Genomic DNA, 25,507 nt, shown 5'->3' on the forward strand with positions numbered 1-25,507 from the left:
GTGTGTCCCCAGAACTCTGGGAGCAGTGAGTGGGAGCCGTCATACTGGGGCCATTGTTTCTGTGAGCTTCCAGAAACCTTTCACAGGTGGTGGGATTAGAATGCAGCAGGGATTGGCTGAGCGCAGTGGCTCACACTTGAAATCCCAGCACTTTGGGAGGCCAAGGTGGGTGGAATGGCCTAGGGTCAGGAGTTGGAGACCAATCTGGCCAACATGGTGAAACCCCAGCTCTACTAAAAATACAAAAATGAGCCACGTGTGGTAGCACTCACCTGTGGTCCCTGCTACTCAGGCGGATGAGGCAGAAGAGTCTCTTGAACCTGGGAGGCGGAGGTTGCAGTGAACCAAGACTGCATCACTACACTCCAGGCCTGGGTGACACAGCAAGACTCCATCTCAAAAAAAAAAAAAAAAAAAAAAAGTCGGGGCAAGGGATGGAGTGGGTCTAAGTGGCTCCCAGGTTTACCTCTCCTCCAACACCCCATCTCTCCCACAGTCCTGAGTTGGGGGATGCCCATGGTGTTCCCCAGGTGCACTAGGGATTTTCTCTTCTGACCCCACAGGATATTTACCTAAAACAGAAGCAGCACTGAGGAAGGACAGACCCAGGTTCCCTTCCGGCTATGCTGTCTCCTGGACAGAGGTGGGGACTGGGCTGCCTACGGGAAGTTCCTTAGCAGGAGCAGAGAGAAACAGGGCTGCGATCACAACCCCAGCTGAAGAACAGTAAAACAGGATGATTAAAACACTTTACAAGAGCCAGGTGAGGTGGCTCACACCCGTAATCCCAGCACTCTGGGAGGCCAAGGTGGGTGGATCACCTGAGGCTAGGAGTTTGAGACCAGCCTGGCAAACAAGGTGAAACCCTGTCTATACTAAAAATACATAAATGAGCCAGGTGTGGTGGCAGCTGCCTGTAATCTCAGCTACTCAGGAGGCCGAGGCACGAGAATGGCTTGAATGTGGGAGAAGGAGGTTGCAGTGAGGCCAGATCATGCCACTGCACTCCAGCCTGGGCGACACAGTGAGACTCCATATCAACAACAATGACAAAACACTTTACAAATGGTGGTCCCTCAAAACACTTACACACAGCATTGCCATTTGCTCTAACAAAGCCACTGCCATCCATCCCAAAAGAATAGAAAGCAGGAACTCAGGGAGGTATGTGCACACCTGTGCTCACAGCAGTGTGATTCACAGCAGCCAAAAGGCAAAAATCCACCGACGGGTCCACCATCAGATGAAAAGATAAACACAGTGTGATCCATCTGCACAGCAGAATAGGACTCAGACTTAAGAAGGGAGGGAGGCTGGACGACGTGGCTCACGCCTGTAATCCCAACACTCTAGGAGGTCACAGTGGGTGGAGACTCTGTCTCGAAAAAATAAATACATGCAAATAAAGAGAAATTACAAAGGAAGTGAGAATATATCGTGAGTAACTCTAATAACTAAGAACTGAAAGCGTTCTCAGCTGCTGATAGCATTATTACCAACCAGTTCAGTTATGTTCCTTTTCCCACCTGGGAAGACCTGCACTTGTTCCCCGGGGCTCACCTTTCTGTACACCAGACAAGTGATGGCCGACTGCAGCCTCATCTGCAGCACCGTGAGCCGGTACGTGTTCTGCTGCTTAAACAGCATTTGCAGGCAGGCCGAGAGGAACATCAGCACCGCGAGGAGGTAGTGCTTCCAGGCCGGAGGCTTGGGATCACCAATAAACTCCAGGAAAAGGCTTGCAGGGGAAAGGGGAAGAAGGTACAGCTGGTGAGAGGAGGTGCCCATGTGTGCTGCCTTAGCCCAATGCAGGCCAGGTGCGGGGGATCAGTTGGCGTGGTTGGCTTTTTCACAATCGTGATCTCGGTTATTTCCCCCACGGTCCATGCTTCTTTTCAATCTGACTGCAGCTTCTCAAAATCAAGGATGGCGTTTTTCTTACCCCTTGTTATGGGCTAAACTGTGTCCTCACAAAATTTGTATGTCGAAGCCCCAACCCCCAGTATCTCTGAATGTGACTGTATTTGGAAATAGGGCCTTTAAAGAGACAATAAAGTTAAAATGAGGTCATTAGGCTGGGCTCTTATCTAATCTGACTGAGGTCCCTATAAGAGGAGAAAATGTAGACACACAGGGAGATACCAGGCTGGACACACAGGAAAGACCGTACGAGGACACACGGAGGAAGTGGCCCACTGCACGCCAAAGGCAGAGGCCTCAGATGGAACCAACTTGTGGATACCTTATCTGGAACTTCCAGCCTCCAGAATCATGAGAAAAATACATTTCTGTTGTTGAAGCTACTCAGTCTGTGATGCAGACTGAGCAGCTGAGCAGACACCACTTGAATCTGGGCTGGTCACAAAACCACCTTTGACCAACAGAGTAGAGTGGAGGTAAAGCTATGCCAGCTGTGAGCCTCAAGAGACAACGTGGCTTTTGGCCTATTGCTTGGAAGCCTCCGAAGCAGCCACATGAACAAGTCTGAGCTAGCTTTTTGGAGGATGGGAACCCACATGAAACAGAAAGCCATCCCAGATTCAGAAACACAACTGCAGGCACATGAGGAAACCCAGCCAAGAAAAGAAGCACCACCCAGCTGAGCCCAGTCCACGTTACTGACCCGCATTACCGGGAACAAAATAAATGAATGCTTATAATTTTAAGCCACTCATTTTTGGAGCATTTTACAACAAAAGCTAATTGATGCAGTCAGGTAAGAGCTTGCTTATTTGCCCTTCTGGGGCACAGTCACTTTCTCATTAATCATTTCCCTTTTTCAGTATCCTTCTCACCCACCCTCCAGTGTCCTCAGCACCAGATCTATAGGCAGAGGCATGAGAGCTGAAGCCCTCTGACTCTGAAGGGATGCCATTAAGAGACCACCAGCCTTAGCAGAGCTCCTGAAGTCTGGACTCACCTAAGCAGCTTGGGGACAGTGAACCTGAAAACATCACTGATGAAGAGGCTGTGGGTCCCAGGAGGAAGGTAGAATGGAACACCTGCCAGATGGCCCTCAGCAGTGGGCCCCACTGCCTCCCTTCTTGACATAGGAACGGCTCAGTCTCTGGAGCCTCCATGCCACTGACTCCTTTCCTTTAAAACACTATTGCCTTGGTGTGCCTTAGAGGAAGGGAGAGGCTGGCTCTGGGTCCCATTTTATACTCAGCCACCAGCCACAGGACCAGGCATTAAAAGCTTGTTTTCCTAACAATGGGCATGCGTGGATGTGGATCCAGCCTGGCTCTCACCTGTGCCTCCTTATCACCCTGAGCACCCATTTAAGAGGCAGGCACAGGAGTTGTGGGGGAAGGGCAGGAGGGCAGCCTTGAGGACTCTTAGATGGCCATGGGAAAGCACACACGTTGAGCACCTACTATGTGCCAGACACTTCCCAGTCATCCTAAGACTCCCGGCAAGCCAAATGTTGTTCCCATTTCACAGATGAGAAAACTGAAGCTCAGAGAAGTGAACTTGTCCAAGAGCACACAGCTGAGAAGTAAAAGCTGGAATTCAATTCCATCTCTCTGCCTCCAGAGCCCAGGCACTTTTCTTTTTTTTTTTTAAGACAAAGTCTCACTCTGTCACCCAGGCGGCAGTGCAGTGGTGTGATCTCGGCTCACTGCAACCTCTGCTTCCTGGATTCAAGTGATTCTCTCACCTCAGCCTCCCAAGTAGCTGGGATTACAGGCAAATGCCGCCCAGCTAATTTTTGTATGTTTAGGAGATGGGGTTTCCCCATGTTGGCCAGGCTGGTTTTGAACTCCTACCTCAGGTGATCCAGCAGCCTCAGCCTCCCGAAGTGCTGAAATTACAGGCCTGAGCCCCTGCACCCAGCCTCTCATGTACTTTTCAATATATCATGTTGTCAACCTGGAGGAAGAACAGCACCCCCTCTTCCACATGCACAACCAGCCAGCCCTTAGGTGGTTTTGAATCGGTGGAGAATCACAGCTGATATGCATGGGGCCTGGTGCTCTGGCTCTGGGTGAAAGCACAGACAGATGCTCAGGCTGCCTCCAACTCATAAGATCCCCAGCCTTTGGCCATAACCAGGGGCCACAGAGAAGAGCTAAAGTCAGGAACGGAGAGGAGGTGGTAGGGGGAGGCCCAAGGGCCCCTCCAGGGCAGGTCAGAAGCCCTGGGCCACAATGGAGAGCCTGGGGTGATGCAGCTGTTGACAGCTGGTCACTGTGTGGTCTTGGGTAGGTAGGCTGCTTCCTTCTCTGTGTGTGAGAGGATGGGTGTGGTCCCCCCTCTGAGTCCCTCTGAAAACCTGTAAGGTTATCAGTAATTGCTTGCTTGCTTGCTCTTTTGAGACAAAGTTTCACTCTTCTTGCTCAGGCAGGAGTGCAGTGGCATGATCTAAGCTCACTGCAACCTCCATCTCTCGGGTTCCAGCAATTCCCCTGCCTCAGCCTCCCAAGTAGCTGGGACACATCCACATGCCCGACTAATTTTTGTACTTTTAGTAATGATGGGGTTTCAACACGTTGGCCAAGCTAATCTTAAACTCCTGGCCGCAGGTGGTCCACCTGCCTTGGCCTCCCAAAGTACTGGGATTAAGGGTGTGAGCCAACATGCCTGGCCACTTATCAGTAATTTCAATCCCCATTACAAATCTCTGACCCGGGGCCACGTGCAGACATCAGCTCCTTACATGAAGGAGCTCACTGACTTCCCTGGACCCCGTTGCCAGGTGGGTATTATTAGACTCTCCATTTTACAGAAGGGGAAGGAAGCTGAGGCTCTGAGAGGTGGCGATAGCAGCCCAAGGTCACACAGCAAGGGCAGAGCAGGGATTGCAGCCTCGATCTTGACTTATGGTTCCTAGAGTGTGTCTTGTGCACTAAGGACCCCCAACCCCACCATAATAAAAATAATAAAAGAAGCATAACAAAAATCCCCTTTTGAGCTCAGGCAGCAAGACCCTTGCCGGCCATGATCTTTGTCCCTCATTGCTGACCTGATCTGGTGTTTGGTTTGGCATCTATGGAGGGTTGTGGCTCAGCTCTGTTACCAAGTGGGCATGGCCTGCTGGTCACAGGTATTTTGGCATTTGGGTCTCAAAGCCAAGAAGATGCCCCTTCCATGCAGAGAGCATCCCTGACCACCCTTTCTGTCTGACCCCACCATTTCATTCATTGCCTTCACAGCCTTGCCCATGGCGCCAACCCTCACTTTGTCTTGTTAGAGCCCCAGGTGGGTAGACTTTGCCTGAGCTTTTTACCAAGATGTCCCTAGTATCGAGTCCAGCATCTGCACACAGTAGGAGCTCAATAAACACTTGTCAAATGAATGGGAAAAACAGACTGAGTGATATGTATAAAAGGGCCTAACGAGCGTGCCCAGCACATACTGTTATAAACATTTATAGAAGGAAGGATGCAGCCTGGCTGGGTGGACAGAACTTGGCTTTGGAGCCAGGAGACTATGGTTCCAATGTCTGCTCTGTCTCCTCTCCTCTGAGCCTTAATGTTTCCATCTGTAAAATGGGGTCAGGGAAGAGCTGACTGGGAAGTTTTCTTTCTGGCTGGAGATTTTACTCAGTTCGGTTCTAGCTGTTTGCCTGGAGAGTCACTGTGTTCAGCCTGCAGTCTCCAAAGCAGGTGTTTTCCTCTTCTGGAGGTCTCACCTCCCATCAAGGAAGAGGTCCAGATTGCTGTCTGATGTCTGGTCTCTGGGCTGAAGGCCATTTAGTGCAGGACTCACAAATGACCGTGGGGAAAGGCAGGGGGTATGCATGGTGGCATGGGCAAGGTGTGAGTTGGGGGATACAAAGGGGAGTAGTAGTGAGGGCTGGGTGCGGTGGCTCACACCTATAATCCCAGCACTTTGGGAGGCCGAGGTGGGCGGATAACCTTAGATCAGGAGTTCAAGACCAGCCTGATAACCTGAACAACAAGGAGAAACCCAGCCTCTAATAAAAAATACAAAACTTAGCTGGATCTGGTGGCGGGCGCTTGTGGTCCCAGCTACTTGGGAGGCTAAGAAAGGAGAATCATTTGAACCTGGGATGTGGAGCTTGCAATGAGGCAAGATGGTGCCACTGCACTCCAACCTGGGTGACAGAAGGAGAGAGAAGGAGGGAGGGAGGGAAGGAGGGAGAAAGTGGGGGAGAGAAGGAGGGAGGAAAGGAGAAAGAAAAAAGACAGAAAGAGAAAGAGAAAGAAAGAGAGAGAAACAGAAAGAGAGAAAGAAGGAAGATAAGAGAAAAAAAGGAAGCAAGAAAGCAAGCAAGCAAGAAAGAAAGAAGAGAGAAAGAAAGGAAGAGAGAGAGAAAAAGAGAAGGAAAGAGAAAAAGAAAGGAAGAGAGAAAAGAGAAAGGAAGGAAGGAAGGAGGGAGGGAGGGACGGAGGGAGGGAAATATAAGAGAGAAAAGAAAAAGATACATGCACGCCTATGCTTATTGCAGCATGATTCCCAATAGCAAAGAACCAAAACCAACTTAAATGCCTATCAATGGTAGACTGATAAAGAAAATGTGGTACATATACACCATGGAACATGATGGAGCCATAAAACAGAATGAGGTCATGTCTTTTGCAGCAACATCGATGAAGGTAAAAGCCATTATCTTACATGAACTAACAGAGGAACAGAAAACCACATACTACATGTTCTCATAAGTAGAAGCTCAACATTGAGTACACATGGACACACAGACACTGGGACTTATTTGAGGATGGAGGGAAGGAGGAGGGTCAGGACTGACAAACTACCTATGAGGTACAGTGCCTACCACATAGGTGAATAAATAATCTGTACACAAATCCCCAGTGACACCTATATAATAAACCTGCACAGTACCTCTGAACCTAAAATTTCAAGAATAACGGATAAACTAAATCAAAAGAAAGCATAAGGAAAGGAAAATGTGAGACAAAACCCAAAAAATAGTAGACATAATAGTTTGGTGCCTTGAAAAAAAAAAAAATAGACAAATTAGTAAGAAAGGAAATAAGCATAAAAGCAAAAAAAAAAAGGCAAGAAAAACATTATAAGTTAACTCTAATTATAAGGGACTATTTTACACAACTTTCAAATATACAAATATATTTGAAATCTGCATTGATTACTATCCAATACAACTTCTAAATCATAAAAATGTCCTACATCTGCACTGTTGAATATGTAGCCACTAGCTACGTGTGTTGAGTGAATACTTGTACACTTAAATGTGGCTCACGTGACTGAGAAATTGAATTTTTCTGATGATTAATTTACTTAATTTTTAATTATAACTGCATTATAATTAGTTTAAATTTGAATAGTCTCATGCAGCTAGTGGTATTGTATCAGAAAGCACAGAATATGAAATTGAGATTTTCTTAAGACAATATTATTTACCAAAGTTAAATCCAAGAGTATTTATTTTTTTAAAAAGTTTAAACAGACCAACTCTACAAAAGACATAAAGTTACTAAAGAATCTCATTCTCCCGGGTGCAGTGGCTCAAGCCTGTAATCCCAGCACTTTGGGAGGCCGAGGCAGGTGGATCACGAGGTCAAGAGATTGAGACCATCCTGGTCAACATGGTGAAACCCCGCCTCTACTAAAAATACAAAACATTAGCTGGGCATGGTGGCACGTGCCTGTAATCCCAGCTACTCAGGAGGCTGAGGCAGGAGAATTGCCTGAACCCAGGAGGCGGAGGTTGCGGTGAGCCGAGATCGCGCCATTGCACTCCAGCCTGGGTAACAAGAGTGAAACTCCGTCTCAAAAACAAACAAACAAAAAAGAATCTCATTCTCTCCCTCTGACACATACACACACACACACACACACACACACACACACACACACACACACACACACAGGTGTTACAAGGAAAAGGAAAGCTCTTCTTTATAACACAAACAGGACTTCGACAAACTACTACTCATGGCTCAAATCCTGCTGCAGACCATTTTCCTGCAGTCCATGAGCTAATAATTTTACACCACTAAAGAAGAAATAGCATATGTAACAGAGACCATATGTGGCCCACAAAGCCTAAAAGACTTAGAATGTGGCTCTTTACTGGAAAAATCTACTGGCCCCTGAGCTAGAAAAATGCCTGAATTTTAAAATCACCATTTTGCAAATACCACCAAGGTAATATAAGATACTGGCATGAAATCACTCCTAACACTATATACTAACATATTGTTAGGAAAAGGACATTCATATATCTCTATTACCCATCAAATGTTTATTAAGCATGGAATTTAAATCGAAGAGATGAAACTTAGCTTCACAAATATTGAGATAAAGTGACATTATAAACTTCCCGATGCAATGCAATGGGAAACATAATACTTGCCTAAACATTTTGCCTAATCCAGAAGAACAGTTAGATAAATCCAGTTTGAGAAACATTCTATGAGACAATTAATCTGGACTCTTCAAAAATATCAAGGTTGTAAAAGATGAGAAAAAAGGGTGGAGGGGAAGCAATATTCAAGACTGATGAAAATAAGAAACATGACAAAAATTCCAATATAAGATCCCTGACTGATATAGAGAATATCTGAGAGCAAGTGGAGACATTTAGACTGTATACTACATAATATTAATTATCAGTAGCTAATGTCTTGTAATTGTTATAGTGGTACTATAAAAGAATGTGCTAATTTTGGAAAAAAATCCCTTAAGTATTTTTAAATAATCTTAATGTCTGCAATTTGTTTTCAAGCAGTTCAGAACTCCCCAAAATGTGAGTGTGTGCATGCATATGTATGCGTGTGTAAGAGAGAGAAAATGAGTGTGTATGTGAAGAGGAAAAGAGACAGAGACACACACAAAGCCAATCCCAGAAAATGTTAATTTGTGAATCTAAATAAAGGGCGCATGTGTCTTACGGTACTTCTTTTTCAACTTTTCTGTTTGACATTAAAAGTTGGAAGAATTTTTTTTAAAGGCACCTGTTTATTCAGGGTGAACATGATCTTCAAATGTCTTTGCCAGATGTTGGTTTCCTGTAGTTGTTAATACTTTTGTGCCACCTGATTGCCTTATGACGAAATTAACTTAGCTATGAAAGAAAAACTGCCTGTGTAGCCATAAAGCCAAACAATTGCTTCACTGAATAGTAAAAGAAAGTATGAGCCGGGCGCGGTGGCTCAAGCCTGTAATCCCAGCACTTTGGGAGGCTGAGGCGGGTGGATCACGAGGTCGAGAGATTGAGACCATCCTGGTCAACATGGTGAAACCCCGTCTCTACTAAAAATACAAAAAAATTAGCTGGGCATGCTGGCGCGTGCCTGTAATCCCAGCTACCCAGGAGGCTGAGGTAGGAGAATTGCTTGAACCCAGGAGGCAGAGGTTTCGGTGAGCCGAGATCTCACCATTGCACTCCAGCCTCAGTAACAAGAGCGAAACTCTGTCTCAAAAAAAAAAAAAAAAAGAAAGTATGGAGTTCATTCCAAGTAATATTGTTACAAACTGTTATTCTCCTAATACAGTATAACCAATTATTCTCCTTGTAAAAGTTCTTTGAAAACAACAACAAAGAGACAACATACCAGAATCTCTGGGATACAGCTACAGTAGTGTTAAGAGGGAAATTTATAGCACTAAATGCCCACATAAGAAAGTTAGAAAGATCTCAAATTGACAACCTAACATCACAACTAAAAGAACTAGATGGGCAAGAGCAAACTAATCCAAAAGCTAGCAGAAGACAAGAAATAACTAAGATCAGACAAGAATTGAAGGAGATAGAGACATAAAAAAGCCCTCCAAAACAATCAATGAATCCAGGAGCTGGTTTTTTGAAAAAAAAAAAAATAACAAAATAGATAAGCCCTAGCTAGACTAATGAAGAAAAAAGAGAGAAGAATCAAACAGACAGAGTAAAAAGTTATTAAAGGAGATATCACAACTGACCCCACAGAAATACAAACTCAGAGAAAACTATATTACTTCTATGCCAATAAATTAGAAAATTTACCAGAAATGGATAAATTCCTGGACACATACATCTTCCCAAGAATAAACTGGGAAAAAGTCAAATCCTTGAATAGACCAATAACAAGTTCTGAAATTGAGGGAGTAATTAATAGCCTACCTACCAAAAAAGAAACCCAGGACCAGACAGATTCAAAGACCAATTCTACCAGAGGTACAAAGAGGAGCCTGTACCATTCCTTCTGAAACTATTCCAAACAGCTGAAAAGGAGAGACTTCTTTCTAACTCATTCTATGATACCAACATCATCCCGATACAAATACGTGGCAGACAGACAAAAATAGAAAACTTCAGGCCAATATCCCTAATGAACATCAATGTGAAAATCCTCAATAAGATATTGGCAAACTGAATCCAGCAGCACATCAAAAAGTTTATCCACTACGATCAAGTTGGCTTCATCCCTGGGATCTAAGGCTGGTTCAACATATGCAAATCAATAAACAAACCACCTAAACAGAACCAAGGAGAAAAACCACATGATTATCTCAATACATGCGGAAAAAGCCTTTGATAAAATTTAACACCCCTTCATGTTAAAAACGCACAATGAACTAGATATCCATGGAACATCTCAAATTCTTCTTAAACTTTTTTTTTTTTTTTGAGACAGAGTCTCACTCTGTTGCCAGGCGCCAGGCTGGAGTGCAGTGACACACAATCTCGGCTCACTGCAACCTCGGCCTCCTGGGTTCAAGCAATTCTTCCGCCTCAGCCCCGCAAGTAGCTAGGACTACAGGCACGCGCCACCACACCCAGCTAATTTTTGTATTTTCAGTAGAGACGGGGTTTCACCATGTTGGCCAGGATGGTCTCAATCTCTTGACCTCTTGATCCGCCCGCCTCGGCCTCCCAAAGGGCTGGGATTACAGCTTGAGCCACCGCGCCCGGCCTAAACTTTTCTAAAGTTGAGAACTAGAGGGAATACTTTCAAACCCATTTTTGGGGCCAGCATCATTCCTATGTCAAAGTCAGACACAATAAGAAAACTAAAGGCCGGGCGTGGTGGCTCAAGCCTGTAATCCCAGCACTTTGGGAGGCCAAGGCGGGTGGATCACGAGGTCCAGAGATCGAGACCATCCCAGTCAACATGGTGAAACCCCGTCTCTACTAAAAATACAAAAAATTAGCTGGGCATGGTGGTGTGTGCCTGTAATCCCAGCTACTCAGGAGGCTGAGGCAGGAGAATTGCCTGAACCCAGGAGGTGGAGGTTGCGGTGAGCCGGGATCACGCCATTGCACTCCAGCCTGGGTAACAAGAGCGAAACTCCGTCTCAAAAAAAAAAAAAAAGAAAGAAAAGAAAACTAAAGACCACTATCTAAGATGAACATAGATGGAAAAATCAAGAAAACACGAGCAAAATGAACTTAAGAACACATCAAAGAAATTACACATAGTGACCGAGTTGGATTTATCCCTGTCTCAACACTGTTTTTACCATGAAACAATGGTAAAGAGGCTAAAGAGACAACTTAAACACTGGGCGAATAGATTTACCAACCATAGTCTCTCTTAAAAGGTTAATACCTAAAATATGTAAAGAATTCAAACAACCCAATAGCAAAACAATATGATAACCTGATTAAAAAATAGGTAAAGGACCTGAACAGACTTATCTCCAGAGAAGACATAAAAATGGCCAAGTATATGAAAGGATGCTCAACATCACTGGTCATCAGGGAAATACAAATCAAAACCACACTGATTTATCCCCTAACATCTGCTGGGATGCTTATTATGAAAAAGACAAGAGATAGGTGGTGCTGAAGGTGTAGAGAAAAGGAAAGACTTGTAAACTGTTGGTAGGAATGCAGATTTAGGTGGCCACCTTGGAAAATTTCACAGAGCTTCCTAAAAGAAATTCAATGTAGAACTACCATATAGTAATTCATGCAGAATTACCATAGTAATTCCTCTTCTGGATATATCCCCAAAGGAAATGAAATCACCACCTTATAAGGATATCTGTGTGTCCATGCTTTTTGTAGAATTATTCTCAATAGCCAAGATAAGGAAACGACCTCAGTGTCTACTGATAAAGGAATGGATAAAGAAACCAGGGTATACATATACAACAGAATACTATCTGGCCTTAAATAAGGAGATCCTGCCATTTTCAGCAACACGGATGAACCTAGATGACATTATGTTCAGTAAAATAAGCCAGATATAGGAAGACAAATACTACATGAACTCCCTTATATATGGAAACTTAAAAACATAATCATAAACACAACGCAGCAGAGTGGAATGGTAGTTGGGAAAGGTACAGGAGAAATGGGAGATGTGGGCCAAAGGGTACGAATTTTTTATTTACACAGAATGAATACGGGTAGAGAACCAGCATGCAGCATAAGCAACGTAGTTGATGATATTGCATTGTATACACTGGAACTTTGTTAAAACAATAAATTTTAAATGCTCTTACCCCCAACACACACACACACATACATGCAAAAAGGAAAGGTAACTATGGAAGATAATGTAGTAATTAACGTATTTGACTGTTATAAGCACTTCACCATGCAGATGTACATGAACACATGTTGTACACCTTACATTTATACAATAAAATGTACAATTTATACTCACCATTATTATTACTGAAAAATAAAATTATTTTTCATAGAAACTGTTAAAATATAAATTATATTAAGATAACTGTATACCTGTTTTAAGCATTTCTCAGTATTAATTTTTAACATGGTGAATATTAATAGAACCCACATAAATTATTACTAAAAATAATAACATCTGCCACATTCTACTGAGAGATCTTCAGGGAAAATATTCTAGCAGTCCAGGTTAATTTTTTTAACTCTATAAATAGTTTTTGTGGACATAATTACCAAGTCAAAGAAGAATTTGCCTATGAATCATCGGTTATTTCGGTGTCCTAGGCATCTCTAAAAATAGGCTGCCAGACAACCCAAACCTGGAAAAGAACTGAAAATTTCCCCATTCAGATGCATTCTTTTTGTTCACTGGTAACTGTAGAAATTTTTAGAAATCAAGTTGCATTCTCGATGTTCACTGCATTCAATAGTATGGATGTCATGAAAATGTTCCCTTATTTATCTGTATGCCTAATCATTAAACTGTAGTATGAAGTGAATACTCAATAATTCACTTGAAATGCTCCTCTCTAGTTACCGCAGAATTGAGTGTGATTATTTAAATGTCACCCAATGAGACAGAGTAGGATGATTACCAACCACCTGCCCATCTAATACATTCCTCTTGAAAGGCATCAAAATTCATGTGCTTGCAGGTAAAAAGCATGATATAATTATTTCATTTTCTCTTAATAAAGTATGCTTCAGTTTACTACTGTGAGCCCGGGAGGAGTGAAGAGAAAGTGGAATGGACTAAAAACTCTGAGAAATAAAGCACAGCTAAGGAGACAGCCAGAGAAGTTGCAGTTCTGAAACTGGCTGCTTTCTTTCACTGAGAGACTTTGTTTCTCAAAGAGATTAGCTTATTTTTCTCACAAAGGTGGAAGGGGACATGTGGAATTTTTTTAAAAATATCACACTCTGGTGTATAGGAAGAAAAATTTAACAATACAGTGAGACCCCTGGATCTTTCACACTGTTATGAATTAAAACATAAGGCATGTCTATCCTGACAAAGACCAAACACACAATTATATAAGCCAAGATTCATCATCTTTCTCAACATCATCATCCACAGAATGTTTACTGTGTGCCAACAAGTTAAGTGCCTTCGAAGCAACCTCACAAAACCTTTATGAGCCAGGTACTTTTATGAGCCCCTTTTTTCAAATGAAGAAATTAAAGCCTACAGAAGTTGTAAATAACTGGTCCAAAGTGGCTAAGCTACTAAAGATCCTCTCACTCCAAAGTCCTAGTCTTCCCAAAGAGCAAAGAAGATTAATGTGGCTCTAGAATAAAAATACTCTGTAGTATTTGGATAAGAAAATGAGCATTATGGGAAGGAGAAATCACACAGGATGGAAAGAGAAGAAAACGAGTTATGTTTGTGATATAACCAGGAGACTGACTGAGTCAGTGGAGTATTTGTATTGAGAAATGGTAGGAAGCAAGTTAGAACAGAAGACTGGGGCAAATCAGTCAAATGGATTTAAATTCCAGTCTAAAACCCAGGGCAATTGGAAGCCAGTGCACATTTTTTATCAGCGTCCAATACCTGAATAATCCTGTGCTTGTTTTAGGAAATCACACAAGATCATCAGAATTTACAGCTAAAATTAATTTTATTGACAATCTGGTTAAATACCTTTAATTTAGAGATTAGATACTGAGATTTATGTTAAGGATCCCTACTCTTTGCTACTTAAAAGTCAAGATAAGTGAACATTACATTTAGCTGAGAAAAGAAACATCCAGTAACTGCCTTTTGAATATGAACTGTTAACATTGTTTTGTTCCTTGAGAATCTGTGATCTTCTAAAGAAAACATTCCTATTTTTATGGTAGGAACATTACGAATATAGACACTTAATGAAAAAGTAATATTAGTGGTACCAACAACAGAAAATGGATTTAGGAGAAGTGACATGAATTGGGGGAAGGTCACAGGCCCATTTTAGCCACGTTCCCCAAGACCCCCAGAATGTCCTTCACCCATAACAACTCACTGACATGGTGGCTTTCAGGTGAATGCCATGGAGCTTGCTGGGCAAGGAGTATGGAGAAGACCAATCAGAAAACGCCTCGTGCCACTTGCCTATGTAAAATATCTCCCCTTTCAGGCTCTTTTTATTCTGCACTTTCTCAATATTCAGCTACATCAGATCCTCTTCTTGTTTCATTCTTTTTTTTTTTTTTTAAGAGATAGGGTCTCACTGTATTGTCCAGGATTGCCTCAAATTCTCAGGCTTGCCTCCAACTTCCAGGGCTAAAGCCATTCTCCTGCCTCAAGCCTCCTGAGTAGCTGGGACTACAGGTTCATAACACTGCATCTGGCTCTTTCTCTTAACTCTGACCACTGACTTCTAGAATTTCCTGCTATGTCATACTATAATGTGAGCTTATATGTATTTATAGAGGCTGCCAAGAAACAGTCTCAGAAGTGCTGTGTTCCAAATCTGAGAGCAGAACTTTGGTTTACTTCATGTATTGTTTGATTTTTAGGCTAGGGAAGCAAATGCATCCTTAAAACCAACTGATGTCCGTCCTGCCTCTGGGAAGTCTTCTCCAACACAGACGTCTTCAAACACAGAAATTATATTTCTAACAAAAGGTGTGGAAAAGCCATGTCTAATAAATTTCAGTTCTCATAACACAGGAGTTAAGAAAAAGTAAGCAATAAAAATGCCATTGACTATATGCATTCACGTGAGACAAACATAGATAATGCAAATAAAAGTTGTGAAGGCTACCGACTTTCAAAACAAAACATTGACCGACTTCAATGTTTTTGCTATATTCCTTCTGCTGAACCAACTTCTTCAGATCTTTAGGAAATATTGCAATAGTATTGAGTTCTAAGGAGAACATAGATCTATGATAACATAGGTCTAAGATCTAGAACATAGATATAAGATCTACGTTCTCCATATTTTAGATTTTACTTCGTAGAAAGGACTTGAAGCAATGCTTACTGGTTTTTAAATTATTGTCTTTTGTATGAGAATTTTCTCTTGTTTCACACACATCTTCACCAAAAATAAATAAACAAATAAATAAAGGCTTTGTTACTTTTTGTTTGACTTCCTTTCCAATTACCTTGGTGCATTAGGGTAAGGTAGCTGTATTTTCTCCATAAACTGAAAGGGTAGACATATTTTCTCTGTGGACAACCCAACAGAGCCACCATCATTTGCTAAAGAACAGTTGCTATATGTTTTTGTGTTCACATGTACTCAATTAAATGTAGCTTATATTAAAAATAGCACAGATGTTTTGTTAGAAAACCAAGATTAGAAGAAGATTACTACAGCCAACTCCACGTCATCTCTCTTGCCATTTAGTTTCTACCATTCTTTGAGTCAAACTATCAGCATTGAACATCGGTTTGCTTCCTATTAGTCAGCATTTCTTTTTGGTGCATCACGCCGTTTCTTTTCTTTTCTTTTTTTAAAATTTCTATCACAGTACCACTCTCTCCCCACAACTAGAATTGCTCAAATAATTAAATGAGGACTACCCTGGTTTAGATAGTGCCCTTTCATATGTTTTCTCATTCAAGTTTTTTTTTTTTTTTTTTTTTTTTTTTTGAGACGGAGTTTCGCTCTTGTTACCCAGGCTGGAGTGCAATGGCGCGATCTCGGCTCACCGCAACCTCCGCCTCCTGGGTTCAGGCAATTCTCCTGCCTCAGCCTCCTGAGTAGCTGGGATTACAGGCACGCGCCACCATGCCCAGCTAATTTTTTGTATTTTTAGTAGAGACGGGGTTTCACCATGTTGACCAGGATGGTCTCGATCTCTCGACCTCGTGATCCACCCACCTCGGCCTCCCAAAGTGCTGGGATTACAGGCTTGAGCCACCGCGCCAGGCCTCAAGTTTTAAAAAAACTCATTGTACAAGACCTTAAAATTACGTGATTCAAATGGGCAATATGTAGTAATATGTTAATCTTTGATCCACCAATCGCACTCTTGGGAATTTATTCCAAGGACCAAAATGTATACAGCAACTCTATATATTAAAATAAGTATTAATAATACCAGGTTTTTAAATGACCACAATGTCCAGTAGTAGGAAATTGGTTAAATAAGTTATGATACACTTGTATGATGTATAATGAATCCAATGTCCACGATCATGTTGAGCATCAAAGGAAGCATCTAAAACTATCTACATTATGACAGAAATTTGGATGTATTATTGATATGTACACCAAAGAGCCAAAAGTGTATTTCACAAAATGGTAGGCTTACCAGTGCTTTTTATCTCTATCCTTTTCTCTCTTTTCTCTTTAACTATAAATAGCATATATCTCATGTGAGATACATGTGTGTATATATCCATATGTATAAAATTGGCACCAAAGTACATATCATAATTTTACTTTTAAGAAAAATGAAACTTATGCTACCACTTACATATGACCCAGAAATTTCACTCCTGTGTACCCAAAAGAATAAAAATCTGATCACACAAATATTTTTACATACATTTATATAGCAACATTGCTAACAGTAGTCAAAAGGTAGAAACAATCCACATGTCACCTTGATGAATTTTAAAATGTGGTAGCCATACAATGGTTATCAGCCATAAAAAAGTAGTGATACACACCACACAATTATTTAACCTTGAAAACATAATGCCAAGTGAAAGGAGTCACTCAAGTAGACCTTACATTGTGATATGGTTTGGCTGTGTCCCCACCCAAATCTCATTTTAAATTGTAGTTCTTATAATCCGTCTCTGTGGTGGGAGGGATCTGGTGGGAGGTAATTTAATCATGGGGGTGGTTACCCTCATGCTGTTCTAGTGATAGTGAGTGAATTCTCATGAGATCTGAAGGTTTTATAAGGAGCTTTTCCACCTTTTGCTTGACAAGTCTTTTTCCTGCTATCATGTGAAGAAGCACGTGTTTGCTTCCCCTTCAACCATGATTCTAAGTTTCCTGAGGCCCCCCTGCCCCAATCATGCAGAACTGTGAGTCAATTAAATCTTTCCTTTATAAATGACCCAGCCATGGGCAGTTCTTTATAAAGATGTGAGAATGAACTAATATACATCACTAAACAATATTTTTACTGAAATGTTTAGCATAGGCAATTCTACAGAGACAGAGAATATATCAGGGACTGCTTAGGGATGGAGGCATTGGGCAATGGGAGTGTATAAATAAAGGGCATGGGGCCAGGCGCGGTGGCTCAAGCCTGTAATCCCAGCACTTTGGGAGGCCGAGACGGGTGGATCACGAGGTCAAGAGATCGAGACCATCCTGGTCAACATGGTGAAACCCCGTCTCTACTAAAAATACAAAAAATTAGCTGGGCATGGTGGCTCGTGCCTGTAATCCCAGCTACTCAGGAGGCTGAGGCAGCAGAATTGCCTGAACCCAGGAGGCGGAGGTTGTGGTGAGCCGAGATCGCGCCATTGCACTCCAGCCTGGGTAACAAGAGCGAAACTCCGTCTCAAAAAAATAAAAAATAAAAAAAATAAAAATAAAGGGCATGGAAACTTTTTTCAGATTATGAAATCTACAGTTGACTGTAGTGATAGTTGTACACATCTATTAATATACTATAAGCTATTACTGTATGCTTTAAATGAATTAATTGCATGACATATAAATTATAACTCAATAAAGATTTTTTTTTTTAAAAGGAAAAATAACACATTTCTAGCAGCTTTCTCTTCCTTGGAAACAACTTTAATTTACATCTGTAACAGACTGTTTCAGGAAAAAAAAAACTCACAGGACTAAATTCTTTAGTTACACAAATACAAAGCAAGTAAGTATACACCTCTTGACTTTGAAAAACTGTGGAATCTCAACAATTTTCAGTGAGAAGCTGCAGGTTGAAATATTATAAATCCTGTATCTGAATGTAAATTGAGTATATTTACTTTTAGGATCACTTGGCTTTGTAAAGTTAGATCCTCTTCCCCCCATCCTCACATATTCAGTCCAAACTAAACATAGTATGAACATATGTTTCGTCATATGTTGGTATGACATATGAAGCTAAGACTAAATAGTTTTATCTTTTAGAAATGTACAGCAACTAGGCCGGGCGTGGTGGCTCAAGCTTGTAATCCCAGCACTTTGGGAGGCCGAGGCGGGTGGATCACGAGGTCGAGAGATCGAGACCATCCTGGTCAACATGGTGAAACCCCGTCTCTACTAAAAATACAAAAAATTAGCTGGGCATGGTGGCACGTGCCTGTAATCCCAGCTACTCAGGAGGCTGAGGCAGGAGAATTGCCTGAACCCAGGAGGCGGAGGTTGCGGTGAGCCGAGATCACGCCATTGCACTCCAGCCTGGGTAACAAGAGCGAAAACTCCGTCTCAAAAAAAAAAAAAAAAAAAAAAAAAAAAAAAAAAAAAGAAATGTACAGCAACTATCGTGAATGTGTTTCTTGGGTCAGGAAAGCCTAACCACATCATCATAGGTGGGGTATGCAGTTTTTATGAAGGAATGGCTACTATCACTGTCAAACATACAAGATCATTAAATAAGCAAGACTTCCTTGGACCACAGGGGAGGGGACCTGTATTCTTTCTGGCATCCAGGAAGATTGTCTCCTGGTATACGTGGTACCAGATGGCTGAAGTTACTTTCTGATGGAGCTGAGATGTCCCTGACTGAGGAGCAACCTACTAGGAGGAAGGCATGAACTCTGGTTTGTTTAGTATCTACACGCTAAGAGAAACTATTTCTAATAGCAGTGCAATATACTTCCTCTATCGTGCTCTATGTATCTGCATTGACTCAAGTTCTATGACACAGCATAGCCTCACCTGAAATATAATTCGGGGAAATTAAATGAGGGGTTTATAATCATCCTGTAAGTAAACTGATGGAGGAAGAGTATGACCTGGATTTACTGAAACCACTGGATTTACTGAAGTACTCTAAGAATTCCACAGATTTAAAACAAAAGCAGAAAACAATCCAACAAAACAAGTCCCAAACACAGTCAATGGGTCCATTTGCAGTACATGTTATGCATATTGTATACATACATATTAGGGATGTCCAGAATTTTTTTGGATAAAAGAATGGACTGCCTCCTGTGATCGAAAATCATTATAGTGTAGATATTTTAAATAAGATCTCAAATGTCAAATACATAAGGTAGGAAAACCTCAAAGGACAAATTTATTTATTTTACTAAAAAAACTAATTACATGGAAATAATATATCATCATCATTTCTCAGTTGTAAAATGACAGAGTTTTCTGTTTTCTTATTCCTACTTTTTTTTCTTTCTTTCTTTCTTTTTTTTTTTTTTTTTTTTTTGGTTGTTGTTGTTGTTTGAGAGACAGTCTCACTCTGCCACCCAGGCTGGAGTGCAGTGGCATGATCTCAGCTCCCTGCAACCTCCACCTCCCAGGCTCAAGCAATTCTTGTACCTCAGCCTCCTGAGTAGCTCTGATTACAGGTTCAGGCTGCCACGCTCAGCTACCTGTTATTAATTATTATTATTATTATTTTGTATTTTACTAGAGATGGGGATTTACCATGTTGCCCACTCGAAATCATGGGCTAAAGTAATCTACCCACCTCAGCTTCCCAAAGTGCTGGGATTACAGGCATAAGCCACCATGCTTAGCCTCTTATGCAGACTTTCCTATGCTAAGTTTTTCAGCAGGTGCTGCTGTAAAAGGCTGCATTGCTTTTATAGTCTAAACATAGAATATATGTTATATTTTAAAATCAGGTATTATGTTGTATATAACATACTACAGATAGATATAATTGTAGCTACATTATTCTTCCCAAGGTTAGGGAAAAAATAAAACTGCTCATTTGAACTTTGATAAGGTTTAACCTTTAGAAGGTTCATGTTCATACTGAAATTAATTCTGCCCTAGATCGAAATCTATGGTTTATTTTGAACATGTCACTAAGTCCTACTGTATTTTAAAATAATTAAAATATCCTTCCTAACTCTGCTCTCTTAACCTCATACTTCATTTCATTCAATTCCTCCTCAGATGATATGGGTTAGAGTTCCTTTATTCAAGAGTGATATCAAAATTATTTAGCAGAATATATCATGGACAGGATCAATCAGAACCAGATGCCAACTACTCAAGAAACTTACAGGTCAATCAGAACACATGCCACCCAATCAGAATAAACAGAGGGAAGTGCTAGAGCAGGGGCCTAGAAGCCCCCCTATTACACAAGACATTACCTCATTCGTTGCTAAATCATGGGAGACATTCAGAGATCTTGGAAGGGGCAGGAAACTTGGAGTAGCCAAGTCTAATAACCAACATGCATGAAAGGTTTTCGCTGTTTTACTTTGCACAGATGTAACAATACAGTTGTCTGTGTCTGCTCCCTCTCCAAACATGGCTGAAGTGTCAGCTAAGCAATAAGAGAAATATAATACCATATTAAGTGACAGAGCAAGAGATGTTAACCAACTTTTGGAAGAGGAAAAATTGCTAGGTGATAGCTGACTTTACAGAAAGGAGAAAGGTGTTGCCTAAGTGGAAGCTAAGCAAGATTCCAATGAGAACTAAGCTAACTCATCTTTTAGAATCCTGGAAAATTTTAGACATCGGAGATGCCAGGTATTTCTGAAGTTATAGGGGGTTAGGGATCATGACACTGAAAATGAAGCATTGCCTGTAAAAGGACAACTGGATTCTGTGTCTCTTTCTCTGACTTCATGCAACCGAGTAATTTCCTCTTTTTTATGTCTCAGGAGATAATTAATTTATTCTCTGTAGAAACTGGGTCAAAGAGTGTCAGAATCCAGGTTGTGAAGGCACAGTAAAAGCTGAAGTGAGGTGCCATGCTAGAAACAGGGTTTACTGAGAGTACCACATCCAGTCTCCCTCCCTCACGTGAATTCTGAAATATTTCCAGACAGGTTTATCCATCCAGGCCTTTGGCGGGTTTGTCTATGGAGAAAACATTGGTGGGAATGTGCAATGATACAGCTGCTTCATGAAATATTTTGGCATTTTCTTAAATAGACAAACATACCCTTACCATTTGATTCAGCCATTCGACTCAAAAGTTCTGAAAGAAAATATTCTTTCTGAAACTGCTCTCCTTTAACCTTACAATGTTGTATATGGATGTTCATAGCAGTTTTATTTGTAATAGCCAAAAACTAGGAATGCTTTGAATATCCATCAAGAAATATAGAAAATCTGAGGTGATTACATGCAATGGACTACTACTTAGCAATAACAAGAAATGAATTTTTAGCATAAGCAACAATATGGATGAATCTCAAAATAGTTTTTTCTGGATGAAACAAAAAACAGGACAAAAAGGAGTATATTCTATATGTATGAAGAATGGGGAATGAGGAAATGTGGGAGCAAAGGATTGCAGAGATACATGAGTAAACTCTGGGAGCTGAAGGATATGTTCATTATTTTTGTTGCAAGGGGTTCACAAGTTTATAAATATGTCAAAACATTATATTCTATGACCTTTAGGTCTCTGCCATTCTAATTTTTTAACTTAATTATTATAGAAGTCATTTTTGTAGTTATATTTTTATTTATGTTTTGCTTTAAATAAAAAGCTTTCTCAACAATGGACATAAGTATCCAATAACAAACAGAAAGTATTAATGTCTTTTAATATAAAATTTACTGAGAAGTAAAAATACAAAACTTGGCCGGGTGCGGTGGCTCAAGCCTGTAATCCCAGCACTTTGGGAGGCCAAGGCGGGTGGATCACGAGGTCAAGAGATCGAGACCAGCCTGGTCAACATGGTGAAACCCCATCTCTACTAAAAATACAAAAAATTAGCTGGGCATGGTGGCGTGTGCCTGTAATCCCAGCTACTCAGGAGGCTGAGGCAGGAGAATTGCCTGAACCCAGGAGGCGGAGGTTGCGGTGAGCCGAGATCGTGCCATTGCACTCCAGCCTGGGTAACAAGAGCGAAACTCCATCTCAAAAAAAAAAAAAATACAAAACTTATGAGTACAGAAAGGATAGTTCTGCCTGGTTTATTTTATAAATAGCCTCAGATCATGCTAAATGGCCAAAGTTACTTTACCTTCATTTTAATACTTTGATTCCTTTCATGAAGAGTTTCTCTCAATTGAATACATTTGCTTTATGTCCAATTTAGAGAAGTATATCAAGTACTATATACACTATTTAATAATTCCTGCTGGAAGATGGAAGAATAATTTTATATAGTCATTTGGAAAAGGTTGAAAATATCCCAGTGGATACAGCGTAATTCAGTACCTTTACTACTTTATTGATTTTATTTTGAGTAATTTGTCCATGTTGTGCTTTGCAAATCATTTTTACCATATGCCTGGCATGGGTCTATCTCCATATTATCCCAGGCTTTTTTCCACATGCTTTCTAGAATTATAATTTAACTCCGAGGTTCATACTGGCTGCATATCCCAATCACCTGTTAAAATACCAACATCCAGGCCCAACTCACAGATTCTGAATTAATTGTTTCAGGTAGGGCCCTGGCATACATATTTTTAAAAGTATCCCTGGCAATTCTAATGTGTAGCCAATATTGAGAATCACTGACTATCTTATGCACTGGCTATATCAGCATTTCCCAAATGTGCTTGAAGGTAAGAATGTTCAAACAAGATACCTCAAAAAACCAAAACAAGACAAATGGCTCTGCAGAGCCTCAAGCAAAACCTCCTGAGTCAGGATCTCCACAGAAATAAGGAGAATTGAGAGCTTTAGATTAAGAAGCAGGATTTCACAAGACTCCAAAGACATTATAATCAATCCCAGAGGCTGGAGAAGATAAAGAATATATAGACACATTGGGGCCTTTCAATCTCCTGCCTTCTCATACCAACATTCAATGCAGCATCGTTTTTAAAACTTTTACCTCCTAAATACATGTGAAATATCTCTACTTACCTCCATTATCCCTCATCACACCTGTCACCTAAGAGCCTAACAACAAACCTCAGTCTACTCCAGTATCTCATTCTCACACTAGGTCACTGGCTTCTACTCTTGCCTTACTCCAACTTGTTTTCTCCATTAGAGCCAGACTTATCATTTGGAACATCAATCTTATCAAGTCACTCAGAGCTTAACATATTGCCCAGAGCTCTTATGGAAATACAGTACAAAACGTTCACACGTTGGTCTGGCTTCCACCTTTTCCCACCTCATTCAGGACTCAGCTCCCTTTACTTCCTGTCATCTGGCCAGGATAGCCTTCTTTCTCTCTGTTCATACAGGTTAAGCAAACAGATTGCCACAGGCCATTTGCAGAAGCTCAGTCCTCTGCTTGGAAAGCTCTTCCAGGCCCCTACCCTACAGCTTTATCTAGTTAAAAAGGCCTATGCAATCTTCACAAGTCAGGCAACAGCCAAGCCTTCATCTTCCTCTACATAAGTCAAATCTTGCAACCTCCGGCTTTTTTAGTAGCATATACCACACCTTCCTAAAATTGTCCAGAATTACAGCATGCATTCAACTGTGTGACTTCATTTTTGTTTTCCTCCTCTCCCAGCACCTATTTGACTATGAACTCACTGGGAACAGAACACTTTTTCTCTCCGAAACCAAATTGCCTAGGTTCGAATCCTAGTTTACTATTCTAAACACTTTGTGTGCAGATATTAATGTGATGGTAATTATTCTGATAATTTTCTCATTGTCGTTGTAAGCTTTAGAACAATTGTTTTTTCAGATCTGTGTAACCGTATTAAACTGAAGCTTCCATATTAATTACGGCAGCAGAATTAGTCAAATGTTTATGTTGTTACACATTTAAGCCCAGAAATTTAAAATACATTTTTAAGAAGTCGGGCGCGGTGGCTCAAGCCTGTAATCCCAGCACTTTGGGAGGCTGAGGCGGGTGGATCACGAGGTCAGGAGATCGAGACCATCCTGGTCAACACGGTGAAACCCCGTCTCTACTTAAAATACAAAAAATTAGCTGGGCATGGTGGCGTGTGCCTGTAATCTCAGCTACTCAGGAGGTTGAGGCAGGAGAATTGCCTGAACCCAGGAGGCGGAGGTTGCGGTGAGCCGAGATCGTGCCATTGCACTCCAGCCTGGGTAACAAAAGTGAAACTCCGTCTCAAAAAAAAAAAAAAATACATTTTTAAGAATCAACAGATTTTCATATGCTATATTTCTAACCTTAATATGCTAACCTATATTTCTAACCTTTCATATGCTATATTTCTAACCTTAATAGCATTACAGGTATTTCCAACCTTAATAGCATTACAGGGGTAGGGGAGGCGGGAAGAAAAAGAAAAAAATGGAAACAGCTCAGCAGCAAAGAAAAGTCAAAGCAGCTTTCAAGCGAACAGACTCAGCCCAAGGCCACAACTGTGGCCCAGGCTCGGTAGTGAGTACCACAAGCAGAACACAAGCAGAACGCAGCAAGCAGCAGCCATGTGGGGCCAAGTCCAAATAGCTGCGTGCTGCTCTCCGCAGGTGTTCCACAGCAAAATTTTGTGTGTTCTTTGTAAACAAGTAACATCCAAAATTGTAATTTCTGCTAAGGTTTAAGTAACATTTAAATTCTAATAATAATTTCTTTGTTATCTCTGAGATAACTCTTTTAAAATCTGATTTAAGTAAAGCAGTAGCCTCTAAAGGGGAAGAAATTACATCTAGCCCATGAATTAGTTAAAAAGCAAGTAGAAGCTAAGCATGTAAAACTACACCCTTTAAAGAAAAGCTTTAAACCAAATGGAAGTAATATCAGTTAAGTTAAAAAGTAAAACTGTTAAGCCCATTCTCAAATAGTAAAATGGCCAAACCTACCTGATATTTCCCTGTTGGAAAACTTCAACGTTGTTCAAAAAGCAAAGCTTGCTGCTCCAGTGGCTCTATACCGGCCTTCCACAGCAGTAATTGTCTATTCAGGCTGGGATTCAGCAGGCTGTTAAAGATGAAAATTTAGAGGGATAGCAGTTTCCAGTTATAATGCACCCCCAAAAT

At 41.1% G+C, this 25,507-nt stretch overlaps 1 protein-coding gene across 1 annotated transcript in view; it reads right to left on the bottom strand.

Moving 5' to 3' along the window:
* LOC104650443 (apolipophorins-like) overlaps positions 1-25,507 on the bottom strand; it is a 183,447-nt gene that overhangs the window by 44,759 nt on the left and 113,181 nt on the right. Inside the window, exons 5-9 of the mRNA XM_074400437.1 lie at positions 25,331-25,448; positions 1,561-1,738; positions 1,177-1,375; positions 573-716; positions 273-395 (exon numbers count right to left, since the gene is read on the bottom strand). The gene's annotated coding sequence lies outside the window, so the exon portion shown is untranslated. The remainder of the gene's footprint in view (positions 1-272; positions 396-572; positions 717-1,176; positions 1,376-1,560; positions 1,739-25,330; positions 25,449-25,507) is intronic.

This window comes from Saimiri boliviensis, chromosome 6 (assembly GCF_048565385.1).
Source record: "Saimiri boliviensis isolate mSaiBol1 chromosome 6, mSaiBol1.pri, whole genome shotgun sequence".
Classification (NCBI taxonomy): domain Eukaryota; kingdom Metazoa; phylum Chordata; class Mammalia; order Primates; family Cebidae; genus Saimiri; species Saimiri boliviensis.